We start from the raw sequence: 14,824 nt of genomic DNA on the forward strand, positions 1-14,824 counted from the left end.
GTCTGGAGGGAGATTACAGAAGTGAAACAAACTCTGGAAGGATTTATAAGCAGAATGGATAAGATGCAAGAGGCCATTGATGGAATAGAAACCAGAGAACAGGAACACATAGAAGCTGATGCAGAGAGAGATAAAAGGATCTCCAGGAATGAAACAATATTAAGAGAACTGTGTGACCAATCCAAAAGGAACAATATCTGCATTATAGGGGTACCAGAGGAAGAAGAGAGAGAAAAAGGGATAGAAAGTGTCTTTGAAGAAATAATTGCTGAGAACTTCCCCAAACTGGGGGGAGGAGATAGTTGCTCAAACTACAGAGGTACACAGAACTCCCAAGAGATGGGATCCAAAGAGGTCAACACCAAGACACATAATAATTAAAATGGCAAAGATCAAGGACAGGGACAGAGTATTAAAGGCAGCCAGAGAGAGTAAAAAGGTCCCCTACTAAGGAAAACCCATCAGGCTATCATCAGACTTCTCAACAGAAACTTTACAGGCCAGAAGAGAATGGCATGATATATTTAATGCAATGAAACAGAAGGGCCGTGAACCAAGGATACTGTATCCAGCACGATTATCATTTAAATATGAAGGAGGGATAAAACAATTCACACAAGCAAAAGTTGAGGGAATTTGCCTCCTACAAACCACATATACAAGGTATCTTAGAGGGACTGCTCTAGATGGGAGCACTCCTAAAAATAACACAGAAAAAAACATCCAACATATGAAGAATGGAGGAGGAGGAAAAAGAAGGGAAAGAAACAATCATCAGACTGTGTTTATAACAGCTCAATAAGCGAGTGAGGTCAGACAGTAAGGTAGTAAACAAGCTAACCTTGAACCTTTGGTAACCACAAATCTAATGCCTGCAATGGCAATAAGTACATATCTTTCAATAATCACCCTAAATGTAAATGGACTGAATGCACTAATCAAAAGACACAGAGTAATAGAATGGACAAAAAAGCAAGACCCATCTATATGCTGCTTACAAGAGATTCACCTCAAACCCAAAGACATGCACAGATTAAAAGCCAAAGGTTGGAGAAAGATATTTCATGTAAACAACAGAGAGAAAAAAGCAGGTATTGCAATACTAGTATCAGACAAAATAGACGTCAAAATAAAGAGAGTAACAAGAGATAAAGAAGGACATTACATAATGATAAAGGGCTCAGTCCAACAAGAGGCTATAACCATTATAAATATATATGCACCCAATACAGGAGCACCAATATATGTGAAACAAGTACTAACAGAATTAAAGGAGGAAATAGAATGCAATGCATTCATTTTGGAAGACTTTAACACACCACTCACCCCAAAGGACAGATCCACCAGACAGAAAATAAGTAAGGACACAGAGGCACTGAACAACACGCTAGAACAGATGGAACTAATAGACATCTATAGAACTCTACATCCAAAAGCAACAGGATACACATTCTTCTCAAGTGCACATGGAACATTCTCCAGAATAGACCACATGCTAGACCACAAAAGGAACCTCAGTAAATTCCAAAAGATTGAAATACTAGCAACCAACTTTTCAGACCACAAAGGTATAAAACTAGAAATAAATTGTACAAAGAAAGCAAAAAGGCTCACAAGCACATGGAGGCTTAACAACATGCTCCTAAATAATCAATGGATCAATGACCAAATTAAAATGGAGATCCAGCAATATACGGAAACAAATGACAACAATAACACAAAGCCCCAACTTCTGTGGGATGCAGCAAAAGCAGTCTTAAGAGGAAAGTATATAGCAATCCAGGCATATTTAAAGAAGGAAGAACAATCTCAAATGAATAGTCTAATGTCACAATTATCGAAATTGGAAAAAGAAGAACAAATGAGGCCTAAGGTCAGCAGAAGGAGGGACATAATAAAGATCAGAGAAGAAATAAATAAAATTGAGAAGAATAAAACAGTAGAAAAAATCAATGAAACCAAAAGCTAGTTCTTCGAGAAAATAAACAAAATAGATAAGCCTCTAGGCAGACTTATTAATAGAAAAAGAGAGTTAACACACATCAACAGAATTAGAAACGAGAAAGGAAAAACATGACGGACCCCACAGAAATATAAAGAATTATTAGAGAATACTATGAAAACCTATATGCTAACAAGCTGGAAAACCTAGGAGAAATGGACAATTTCTTAGAAAAATACAACCTTCCAAGACTGACCCAGAAAGAAACAGAAAATCTAAACAGACCAATTACCAGCAATGAAATTGAAGTGGTAATCAAAAAACTACCCAAGAACAAAACCCCCGGGTCAGATGGATTTACCTCGGAATTTTATCAAACATACAGAGAAGACATAACACCCATTCTCCTTAAAATTTTCCGAAAAATAGAAGAGGAGGGAATACTCCCAAACTCATTCTATGAAGCCAACATCACCCTAATAACAAAACCAGGCAAAGACCCCACCAAAAAAGAAAATTACAGACCAATATCCTTGATGAATGTAGATGCAAAAATACTCAACAAAATATTAGCAAACCGAATTCAAAAATACATCAAGAGGATCATACACCATGACCAAGTGGGATTCATCCCAGGGATGCAAGGATGGTACAACATTCGAAAATCCATCAACATCATCCACCACATCAACAAAAAGAAGGACAAAAACCACATGATCATCTCCATAGATGCTGAAAAAGCATTCGACAAAATTCAACATCCATTCATGATAAAAACTCTCAACAAAATGGGCATAGAGGGCAAGTACCTCAACATAATAAAGGCCATATATGATAAACCCACAGCTAACATCATACTGAACAGCGAGAGGCTGAAAGCTTTTCCTCTGAGATCGGGAACAAGACAGGGATGCCCACTCTCCCCACTGTTATTCAACGTGGTACTGGAGGTCCTAGCCATGGCAATCAGACAAAACAAAGAAATACAAGGAATCCAGATTCGTAAAGAAGAAGTCAAACTGTCACTATTTGCAGATGACATGATATTGTACATAAAAAACCCTAAAGACTCCACTCCAAAACTACTAGAACTAATATCGGAATTCAGCAAAGTTGCAGGATACAAAATTAACACACAGAAATCTGTAGCTTTCCTATACACTAACAATGAACTAATAGAAAGAGAAATCAGGAAAACAATTACATTTACAATAGCATCAAAAAGAATAAAATACCTAGGAATAAACCTAACCAAGGAAGTGAAAGACCTATACCCTGAAAACTACAAGACACTCTTAAGAGAAATTAAAGAGGTCACTTACAAATGGAAACTCATCCCATGCTCCTGGCTAGGGAGAATTAATATTGTCAAAATGGCCATCCTGCCCAAAGCAATATACAGATTCGATGCAATCCCTATCAAATTACCAACAGCATTCTTCAATGAACTGGAAAAAATAATTCAAAAATTCATATGGAACCATCAAAGACCCCAAATAGCCAAAGCAATCCTGAGAAGGAAGAATAAAGTGGGGGGGGATCTCGGTCCCCAACTTCAAGCTCTACTACAAAGCCATAGTAGTAAAGACAATATGGTACTGGCACAAGAACAGAGCCACAGACCAATGGAACAGAATAGAGACTCCAGACATTAACCCAAACATATATGGCCAATTAATATACAATGAAGGAGCCATGGACATACATTGGGGAAATGACAGTCTCTTCAACAGATGGTGCTGGCAAAACTGGACAGCTACATGTAAGAGAATGAAACTGGATCACTGTCTAACCCCATACACAAAAGTAAACTCCAAATGGATCAAAGACCTGAATGTAAGTCATGAAACCATAAAACTCTTAGAAAAAAACATAGGCAAAAATCTCATGGACATAAACATGAGTGACTTCTTCATGAACATATCTCCCCGGGCAAGGGAAACAAAGGCAAAAATGAACAAGTGGGACTATATCAAGCTAAAAAGTTTCTGTACAGCAAAGGACACCATCAATAGAACAAAAAGGTATCCTACAGTATGGGAGAACATATTCATAAATGACAGATCTGATAAAGGATTGACATCCAAAATATATAAAGAGTTCACATGCCTCAACAAACAAAAAGCAAATAATCCAATTAAAAAATGGGCAGAGGAGCTGAATAGACAGTTCTCTAAAGAAGAAATCCAGATGGCCAACAGGCACATGAAAAGATGCTCCACATCGCTAATCATCAGAGAAATACAAATTAAAACCACAATGAGATATCACCTCACACCAGTAAGGATCGCCATCATCGAAAAGACAAACAACAACAAATGTTGGCAAGGTTGTGGAGAAAGGGGAACCCTCCTACACTGCTGGTGGGAATGTAAACTAGTTCAACCATTATGGAAAGCAGTGTGGAGGTTCCTCAGAATGCTCAAAATAGAAATACCATTTGACCCAGGAATTCCACTTCTAGGAATTTACCCTAAGAATGCAGCACTCCAGTTTGAAAAAGGCAGATGCACCCCTATGTTTATCGCTGCACTGTTTACAATAGCCAAGATATGGAAGCAACCTAAATGTCATCAGTAGATGAATGGATAAAGAAGATGTGGTACATATACACAATGGAATATTATGCAGCCATAAGAAAAAAACAGATCCTATCATTCACAACAACATGGATGGAGCTAGAGGGTATTATGGTCGGTGAAATAAGGCAAGCGGAGAAAGACAAGTACCAAATGATTTCACTCATATGTGGAGTATAAGAACAAAGGAAAACTGAAGGAACAAAACAGCAGCAGAATCACAGAACCCAAGAATGGACTAAGTTACCAAAGGGAAAGGGACTGGGGAGGATGGGTGGGAAGGGAGGGATAAGGGTGGGGAAAAAGAAAGAGGGCATTACGATCAGCATGTATAGTGCATGGGGGCCACAGGAAGGGCTGCACAACACAGAGAAGACAAGTCGTGATTTTACAGCATCTTACTACACAGATGGACAGTGACTGTGAAGGGGTATGTGGGGGGGACTTGGTGAAGGGGGAACCTAGTTAACATAATGTTCTTTCTGTAATTGTAGATTAATGATACCAAAATAAAAAATAAAAAATAAAAATAAAAATAAAAGTAACAAAGCAAAATGAAGAAAGTGTATGACATGCTACCATTCACATTAAAAAGAATACATGCATATGCTCATATATGCATAGAATATCTCTGGGAAGATGGTAACTCCAGCAACAGACTGGGAACAGAGGTGAATGGAATCCAGTTAGTAAGTTGTTTTTTGTTTCAATTTTATGCTGCTATACATATGGTCGGCTGCTTTTGGTTGTTTTGTAAAGTCCCCTTCCCTTTGGCTCTGAAGAACCACCTGTTTGCTGCAGGCACCACTCTTGTGGTTGCAGCTGTTTCACCAACAGGAAGAGGCGTATTCAGAAGAGAAATTGACCCACCTTCACCCACCAAGTTTTTGTTGCAATGTGGATGCACTGGTTCTGTTTATTCTACCAGCCCAGCTGAAATATCTATAAATATTCTGACTGTATTAACAGAGAATGAAAACTTGGCCCATCTCTCTGTTTTCACTTTGAAAAAAAAAGAAGCAATTTGAGGTGAATCTGATTTGCCCCCTGTACTTAACGTGAGATGTGTCCCAGGCAGGGACAAGGGTGTGATGAGCCGACTGCATTGAGGCTTCACTTTCCTCCTCTGCTGAGCCTCACATCCCCAGGGGTGGCATACTGTGCGTTTGTTGAAAGTCAGGTTTATTGAAGTAAACTTACAGACAGTTGAATTCACCTTTTTAAGGGTATAGTTCAGTAAGTTTGATAAACACATGTAGGACATTTCCGTCACCTCTCAAAGTTCCCTCCTTCCCCCTATAGCAAACCTTCCTCCACCCCTTAATTTGGGAAAAATTTTACACTCACAGTTTGCCAAAACTGTGCACAGAATTCTCATTTATCTTTTGCCACATTCCGCTCATGCTAACATCTTACACAGCCATGGTATATTTATCAAAACTAAAAATAGCACTGTCAAATTACTGTTAACTAACTATAGACTTTATTCAGATTTTACGTTTTTTCATTAGTCATTTTACTGTTCCAAATTCCATCCAAGAGCCCATCTTGCATTTAGTTCCCATGTCTCCTTAGTCTCATCTGTGACAATTTCTCCATCTTTCCTGGTTTTTCATGATCTTGGTACTTTAAAAAAGTACTGGTCAGGTATTTCGTAGTATGGGCCTCAGTGTGGATTTCTCTTATGTTTTCTTATGATTAGACAGGGGTTATGGATCTGAGGGAAGGGTACCAGAGAGGTGAAATGACATGATATCCTCATGATGTACTGGTGACGGTGACCTTGATCATAACCAGTGTTCACCACTGTGAAGTTGCAGCTCATACTCAAGGGCACGGGTGGCCGCATGTCTCAGAGGCGGGAGAATCTGCACACGCGGTCTGGCTGCTGCCCTCCCCCAGGCCAGTCTCCTGCTGGTGCCCAGGCTTCGTTCTCCTTTTCACTAGACAATTAATCCCTTCCCATGCCTTCTCCTGTCCCCTGACCACCCACAGTTGGAAGCCCCTCGGGCACCTCTGGGAAATTCTGCAGAAATACAGAACAGCTGTGTGAATGCCACTGCACTAACTGCTATCTATAAAAGAGGTGTTAGGCTTATCTGCCAGCAAAGATAAATGGCCTACCTCTACTTGATTTCTAGGAGGAAGTGGGCTGTGGTTCTATGTCCAGGTACATATTTGATGTACTATTGCCTTTAAAGACTGTAATAAAATTGTCAGAGTTATCTCTTCACCTCCAAGTCACTCCTCCAAATCCCTTGAGGATTTTAGCAACATCCCCCTCAACATTATCTCTGATGTAATAATTCTTGGTGATTTCGGCATCCACATAGATGATCCTTTTAAAACCTTGAGTTCTCATCCTGACCTCTGCTTTTCCAGTGATGTTCCACACTCCCAGTCCCATGGCCAGCCATCCACTCCCTAGACTGAGTCCTTGTTAATAAGAGCACTCCCCCCACCCTCTCAATCTCAGTCATCCCACTGCCTGACCACCATCCCCTATTTTTCACTCTCCCCAGTACGTGGATTCCACAGTTCTCCAACCCATCAGACACCCGGTCTATTGGCCCTACTACTTTTTACTGTCCCTCTACCCCATCTGTCCTGAATTTCCCCCTTCTTAGAGTCCTTGGTCCATCTTTATACTCACTCTCTCACTCCTGGCAAAACGTAAGCCTAGTATTTTAAAATGTGGATTTTATTATGATTCAGTATGGTAAGACTGACAGGTCAGGAGATAACTGCCATTGAAAAGATAATTTATTTCACAGAGCCCAAGAGAAGGGGACACACTGCTATAGGATGGTCACACAGAGAAGCACCAGGTAGGTCAGGAGGGAGGGGAAATGTGAGCAAGAGACTTTACTGTGGTTTCTGCAGGAAGGAACTAGTGAGGTAGGGTAAGCAGGGTTAGGACTGGCTAGTTTGAATAATTGCAGAGGACTCTGGGGCACAGGTGCTGTCCCTAGTTGTCTGGTACCTGGCCCTGGGGTGGTAAGGCAGGGGAATAGTGGCCCTGGGTATGAGAGCCCAGGAGAGGAGGTGGTGGGGCTGTAGGCTCTGGACTGATTGGCCTGCATATGAAAGCCATGCTCACAGGCACGTCCTTTACTATCTAGGAACTGGCAGCCTTGGGAAGGGCAGTCTCCCCCTGTCAGTCAGAAAGATCCCAGATGTCAAATCTGGGAAACACATGGTTAATATACCTGGTTAAATCCAACCCCCTGGTTGCTTCTGAGCAGCACACAAGCGACTGACTGAGGTATGCAGATGGCCTCATGTATGTAGTTGAACACAGAACACTACCGGGTCCTGTTGCCCCCCTATGTTGACCTGGTCAGGTCAGTCACAGTCTCCAAGATGACTGTTAAAATTCTCTGTCCCTTCTCAAGTATCTAACTGCTTCCCCCTTTCTCTGCTTCTTTTCTCACTGAGAAAATAAGAACAATCGCAAACAAATCCCCACACTGTCCCACCATCAGAACCACACCAGTCTACCTCCCTGTATCCACAGACTTGCCCTTTTCTCCTGCTAAACGGTGAGCCCCCCATGGCTCGTCTGAGGCCCGCCCCCACCCGGCGCTGCTCCCGCCCTCTCTGCTCCTCTGTACGCAGCTCGTTGGGGTGGCCTTTCTCCTGCATCAACAATAGCACCCTCTCCTCCAGATCGTTCCCATTAGGCACAAAGAGATCATGATCTCCTATCTGAGAAGAGTCTGAGAAGAACTCTAGACTCTCCCATCTTCTTTTGGATACTGCCTCATTTCTCTGCTGCTTTTTACAGTAACACTCTTCTCAACAGTTTCCTGTCCCCGCTGTCTGCTGTCGGTGTCCTTGAGTCTGCTCAGGCAGGCTGTTGTCCCTGCACTCGCCCAAAGCTGCATTCGCCAGGGCCCTCGGTGACCACCCTCTTGCCGAATCCAACAAGAACTTCTCACTAACTGTTCAATGAACTAGAGCAGCACTGCTGGATGGCAGATCACCCTGTCCTCCTAGAGACACTTTAACTTAGCCTCCGTTAGGAAACCATTAGACTTGGGAACCCACGCCCGCTCGGTTCTCTTCCTTCCTCATGAGCCACTCATTATGAGGCCCTTTCGCTGGTTCCTTCTCTTCTTTCTCACTCTAAGTACTGGAGCGTCTCGAGTTGAGTCCTTTTCTTCCCTGTCTGCCCTCTTTCCCTAGGTGATCTCATCCTCTCATGGCTTTGAATTCCATCTACACACCGATGCACCCAAATGTATATCTCCAGCCCAACTCTAGGCTTGTATGTCCAGCTGCCAATTAGATGTTTCTACTTGGGTATGTAATAGACATTTCAAATTTAGCATGTTTCACAACAAATCTTTTCCTCTTTTTCTTCTACTGACTTCTACATCTTAGCTGTTGAAAACTTCAAGCTTCAATTTCTCAGGCCCAAACCTTGGTACCATCCTGGACTCCTCTTTCTCTCGCATGTCATACCCAGACCATGAGCAGAGTCTGTCATCTTTCTCTCTTAAATGTAGGTAGAATCTGACTACTCTGTCCACCCCCACTGCTCTGTGCCACCACCATCTCTTCTCATTTTTCCTATGGGTTATTTCACTAACTGCCTTACTATTTCCGTTTTCAGTCCCAACTGGAATTGTAGCCCTATCACCCTTCCAGCCCCCCACCTGGCCACCCAGTCTGGGTACACCCCAGTCCTAGCCCTAGTCTGGGCTTTGGCGGCAGCAGGAGGTATAACATTTGCCGATGACCTTCCCCTCACTACGTCTGTCTCCTCAGCTCTAAGTATGGGAGAGGGGTTAGCATCCTACCTAGACTTCTTGCAGCTTGAATATTTTAGGGTCATCTGTTTGTCACATACTGATCCTTTAAATGTTCAGTCCCTCTTCTCCCCCCGGGCAGCCTGATTTAATGCTCCCACCTGATTTACCTGCTGTTCCCTAGGGCTCTCACAGCCCCAGCACCTCCCTCTGTCTTTGTGCTTTTCACATGGTCCCATAATCCTTGATTCACTTGAGTCTCCCCTGCCATGGGGCTAAAACCTCTTTAAGGCAAAGAACTACAGCCTAGTTGCCTTTGTGTCCTAGTACCTAGTACAGCGCCTGGTGCATAGAAATGCTCAATGATAATGTATTACACGAAGGAATAGAAAGCAGATCATGCAAGGGAGGGAATTGAAAAAGGAAGAAAAGAGAGACAGGACCCGAGGAACCAGAGGCAAGATAAGGATGCTGGGCAAAAAGGCCAGGTCCTAGTGATGGGTTTGAGGAAGGGGTGGAGACAGCCTTGGACAGCTGGAGACTCCAGACTCCATGGGGCCTGCTCGGTGTCAGCGTACATGCACATTCACTAAGGGCGCACTGCAGAGCCAGCCTGAGCTCTGCCCCAAAGAGAAGGGGAACTTCCTGCCTTCTGGGTGCTGACTAGCTTGTTGGGCTGCCAATTCATGGGTGGACTTGAAGCCATTTAAAATTGTACCAGACAGTATACATGATCAGTAATCAAGCACTAAATAGTGTGGTGTGGATTAATAACACTATAAATTAGACAGGGAGAAATTGACATGGGCTAGAGCCTATTCCCCTATTTAGCTGAAGACAAGCTTAGGCTTCCTTGTAGCTTTTCTTTTTAAAACATCTGCCTGTATTTCTGGGTTGATGCCTCTGTGAGACGTACAGGGCTTTCATGCTAGAACTGTGATGGCAAGACCTAGTGCCTCCTGGTTTACTTTTAGTGAAGTGTGTCAGATCCAGAATTAAAAATGGTTCAACCACATGCTCAAAGCCGCAGGTCCCTACCTCAGTAATAGGGTCTGTAAATGACATTCCTCAGTGCATTACACCCCACTTCACTAATCCTCCATGAAACTTTTTTTTCATTATGTGTGCCTGTTCAGTGCTGGCTTCCCTGTGTGTGGCACTTGCCTGGGAAACAATAGCTACTCAATGAGTACTTCTAGGAAGAATGACTGGAGAAGCTTCAGGAGTGTGTATTACAAGTGGGAAAATTTGTAACTAAGTGACACATGTAAAAATGTCTGAACTATCCGGTTGGAAATTTTATTTAAATGGAAGGAAATGAGTTATTTATACTTGAGAAATAGTTAGAAATACCTTCATTTTCTTGAAATCTGATTTTATCTTGTAGCATTTTTTTTCCTCTTCTTTTTTTAATATGGTGGGAATCCCATACTGGGTCTAAGCTCAGTCCACCAGTGGGGTTCAGGCCATTCAGACATGTTTGCCAAACCAGGGAGGAAGGTCCGTCAGAGCTGGTGTGCATGCTGGCTGTGGAGCCTCCAGGGAAAGAACTCTTCCTGAGAACAGGAGGAGGCAAGTTCTCTGCAGAGAGAGGCCTGAGGAAATGGGCTTACGTACAAAGAAAGGAGATGAGTACGCATGGGGTGAAGGGAGTACAGGGGACCACCAGAGGAAAAACAGAAGGGGCTGCTCCGTTAAAAATTCTCCGAGACACTGGCAAAGAGCAGCTTGGCTTAATGCGCTTCTATACATTTACTATAAATAGGAAGATGCTGATACAAAAATGGAATAATAACAGCACCTCACTCAGAGGGTCGATGTGAAAATTAAATAGCTTAATATAAGTAGAGCTCCTGGCAGAAACTTAAGAGTGGTGGTGGTTTGTATTATTACAGTTGCATTCCAAGAGACCTGAAGAATACACAGCTCAGTAAAGGCCCCCAGTGTGTTCTCCGTAGGTGAGTACCCTCGTGATGGTTTAAAATTCTTTGACATTCTCCCTTCAAAAAGTAGAGTCTATCTCCTTCCTATTAAATGTAAGATGAACTCAGAGATTTGCTTCTAGTGATTAGAATGTGGTAGAAATGGTGCTTTATAGTTTCTGAGGCTATATCATAAAAAAGAATAGCTTCCACCTGGCTCACATTCTCGGATGGATCACTCACTTTTGGCGATGCCAGAGGTCATGGCCTAAGGATGCTCAAATAGCCTCTGGAGAGGCTCATGTGGGGATGTGGGGAAGGACTGGGACATCCCACCAACATCCAGCACCGACTTGCCAGCCATGTCAGTGTGCCATATTGACAGCAGAGTATCCATCCTTCAGATGAGTGTAACTGCAGCTGACATCTCAGCCACAGCCATCCAGCTAGGCTGCTGTCAAATTCCTGACCCATGGAAACTCTGACAGACAACAAGTGTTTATTATTATTTGAAGTCACTAAATTTTTGGGTGTGGTTTTTTATTCACTGTGAGATAATGAATACAGTCCTCATTAACTGGCCATTGTATTGTATTGTAATTTTCTGCATGAATAGCCATGAAAGTGGATGTAAAAGTGAGTTTATATGTAATGGGGTTTTCCTTAAAAGAAGAATGTTTGAGTAAATATGACAATAGTTGTAAGTTTGGAGATCATTTTGGCTGCAAGCAATAAAAATTCCAAATTATGCACCACTAGCTCCCACACTTACAAGCCCATCAATAGGACAGCCTCCAGAGCTTATTTGTTGAGGGACACCTGCTACATCACCCTGTGATTCTCTTGCCTTTAAGCTCCCCTAGTGTCAGCTTCATTCTCACGTTGAGTAACAGATGGCTGAAGCAATTCCAGGCCTCACATCAGCACATGCCAGCATCTAAAAGAGGAGTGTCACTTCTGGAAGTTAGCCCAGGAGACTGAAGAAGAATGTTCCTTGATGCATGTCATTTGCCAAAATTGGGTCACATGCCTGTTCCTGAGCCATCACTGAGAAGGAAGTTGGGATTACCCCCAGGTCATTCAGGGCCACCCCTGTAGGCAGACTCAGTGTCAGCATTCTTCAAGGCCTCTGGGCTGTGTGGGAAAGAGAGGGACAGAGAGGTGTGTTAGATGAAGAAGGGATCTATGCTGGATGGGCCACCAGGAGCAGAGTTTATGGGATGTGATTGAAACAAACAATAGCCATTATAGCCTCCAGTTCCTAAAAGAGACATGGAAAGAAAATAGCTAACAAACTTCTGAAACTCTTGATGCCAACACATACCATAATGTTCCCACAGGCTTAACTTTTTAGATGAGGTTTTCTTTTATCTCTGGTAGGTTTTTTTGCTTTCATTTCATTTTATTTTTTTTTAGTTACAGAATTTAGAATTTAATAAATACTTCAGATTATTAAAGAAATTTAAAGCTTTAATAAAGCTCTAAGCTTATTTATAGGTCAGTTCAGGGAGGAGAGGAAAGCTTAGAAATCTCTTCATAACACAGGTTAAAATATGCATTCTTTTCTGAGGCAGAGCAACTTCATGCAGGGCTGTTCTTCGTGTTATTGGTGGCCTTTAATATCTTTGAAATATGGCATAATTAGGAACCTGAACCTTACTAGGATGTTTATAGCAGCATTTCGTCAAACTGGTTTCGGATCATATACAAATTCTGACACTAGAGGGAGTGCATAATATATTACAGAAAGAGAAAGCATACACCTAATAAATTCAAAGTACAAATGCAGAGTAGCAAGGAAGACCTTCATGATACGCTGCCCTCCAAGCCCCATCCCCTTGTGCCCTTCCCCCACAAAACAGAAAAATCTTTGGAGACCTCTTCCTCCCTTGTAGCTGTAGTTTGAATTTGTAGAAGGTTGGTAGGTTGCTTGTAGAACTGTGAAGAGAATGTTTGATTTTAAAGTCTTACCACTGTTTTCTTTTCATAAAAAAGAAAATGAGACATATTATTTCCTACTTCCCACATACTGAGTGGCAGAATTAAAATTACTCCTTGCTGCTTCATTCTCTTTCTGTCTTGGCTAACATGTAGTAGTCACACTTTTAGAAAGACCAGAGGTTTATTCTTTGCTTAAAATGTAGGCTTGTCTTCTGAAACTCAGGGAAAGAGTCTTTTTTAGCATTGAGCTTCATCCTTCATTCCCTGACTCAAGGTGCTACCCTGATTATTTAACAGCAAATGTCAAACAATTAGCAAATCATACTTAAGGAATTTTATTTCCTAATGTCAGACTTTCCATGGTCTAACAAAATGAAATGCCTAATGCCTGAGATGCCTGAATCTCAAATATGACTGAGCTATTACCACAGCAACAAAGGACTGGCTGGAAAAAGGGAATGATTGCTGCCATTTGGTGAAACTCAACTATTCTTGAAAAATGGGAAAACTGCTTTGTGCTTTTCTCTAACCTTTGTGTTATAATGTATGCATTATATACTCCACTGTTACCTTAGGTCCATCTTGTACTCACATGAATCTTTGAGCTACAAGTAAACTGTCTCTTTAATGGAAATTAAAATCAGAAAAATTAAAAAGCAGTCTCATTTTGAGAAATCCTGGACTTCATCCAAATGGGTGTAATGACCCACACAAAGGAAACATCCAGAACTACATTACTCACTTCTAAAGGACCAAAACACAGCTCTGACCAGGGCATCTTTGTCCGAACTTAACCAACAGACTTTTGATCAGTGACATTTCACCACAATGGCTTTTGAAAAGTCAAACCAGTTTTCAGGCAGTGACTCCTCTCTAAAAGTTTCCTTTTGGTATAATAATTGTTCATTCAAATAAACACATCATGAGAAGTGCTGTTGCATCAAGTGGCTTCATGCATTTACTTAGTAAAACAGTTTCTAGTTACTGAGCATCACGTGGAACGAATCTGAACTGTGCCCCAGGTCCAGGTGACCCAGAAGCGTTTTGCCTCAGTGTGTACTCCACGTGATAGCGAGGAGATGGGGTTAGTTGCCATGGCTCTGTCTGTGGCACATATGCCATGTCTACACGTTTCCACAGCTTTCACCTTTATATTGCCATTAAGGTGTTTTTCTGTTCTTTAGTTTTATTGTTAAATGCAGTATGGGTGCATTCTTGAGCCCCAGAAACACTGACTGGATCGATCACCTGATACCCCCACTTTCTGTGCCCTGCACCCCTCCTCCACCTACCACTCCCTACCATGCAAGCTTCTCTCCCTCCCTTGATAAACTCACCACTTTTCATCTACAAACTGCATGTATTTAGTTTCACATCACTGTATATTACTTAGATAAATTTGTCTTTTTCATTCATCTGAAATGACTTAATGTCAGTGATGTGGTTAGGTGCTCTTTACAAAGACCAACTCTGTTTCCAGACGACAATTTAGGTTAAACACTAAGTTCATTTGTGTGATTTTTATGTGTAACATATGAAAATTTCTACCATTTGATACAAAGTGCCAGGGTTTTATATAGCCTATGAACAGGATTCAAACCATTTATGAAAAATCTCCCAAGGAAATTTGTATCTAAGTGCAGGCTGGTTTTTGTTAACACAATCACAGGAGTCTGGTCTGGCACG

This window comes from Manis pentadactyla, chromosome 7 (genome assembly GCF_030020395.1).
Source record: "Manis pentadactyla isolate mManPen7 chromosome 7, mManPen7.hap1, whole genome shotgun sequence".
In the NCBI taxonomy this organism is placed as follows: Eukaryota; Metazoa; Chordata; class Mammalia; order Pholidota; family Manidae; genus Manis; species Manis pentadactyla.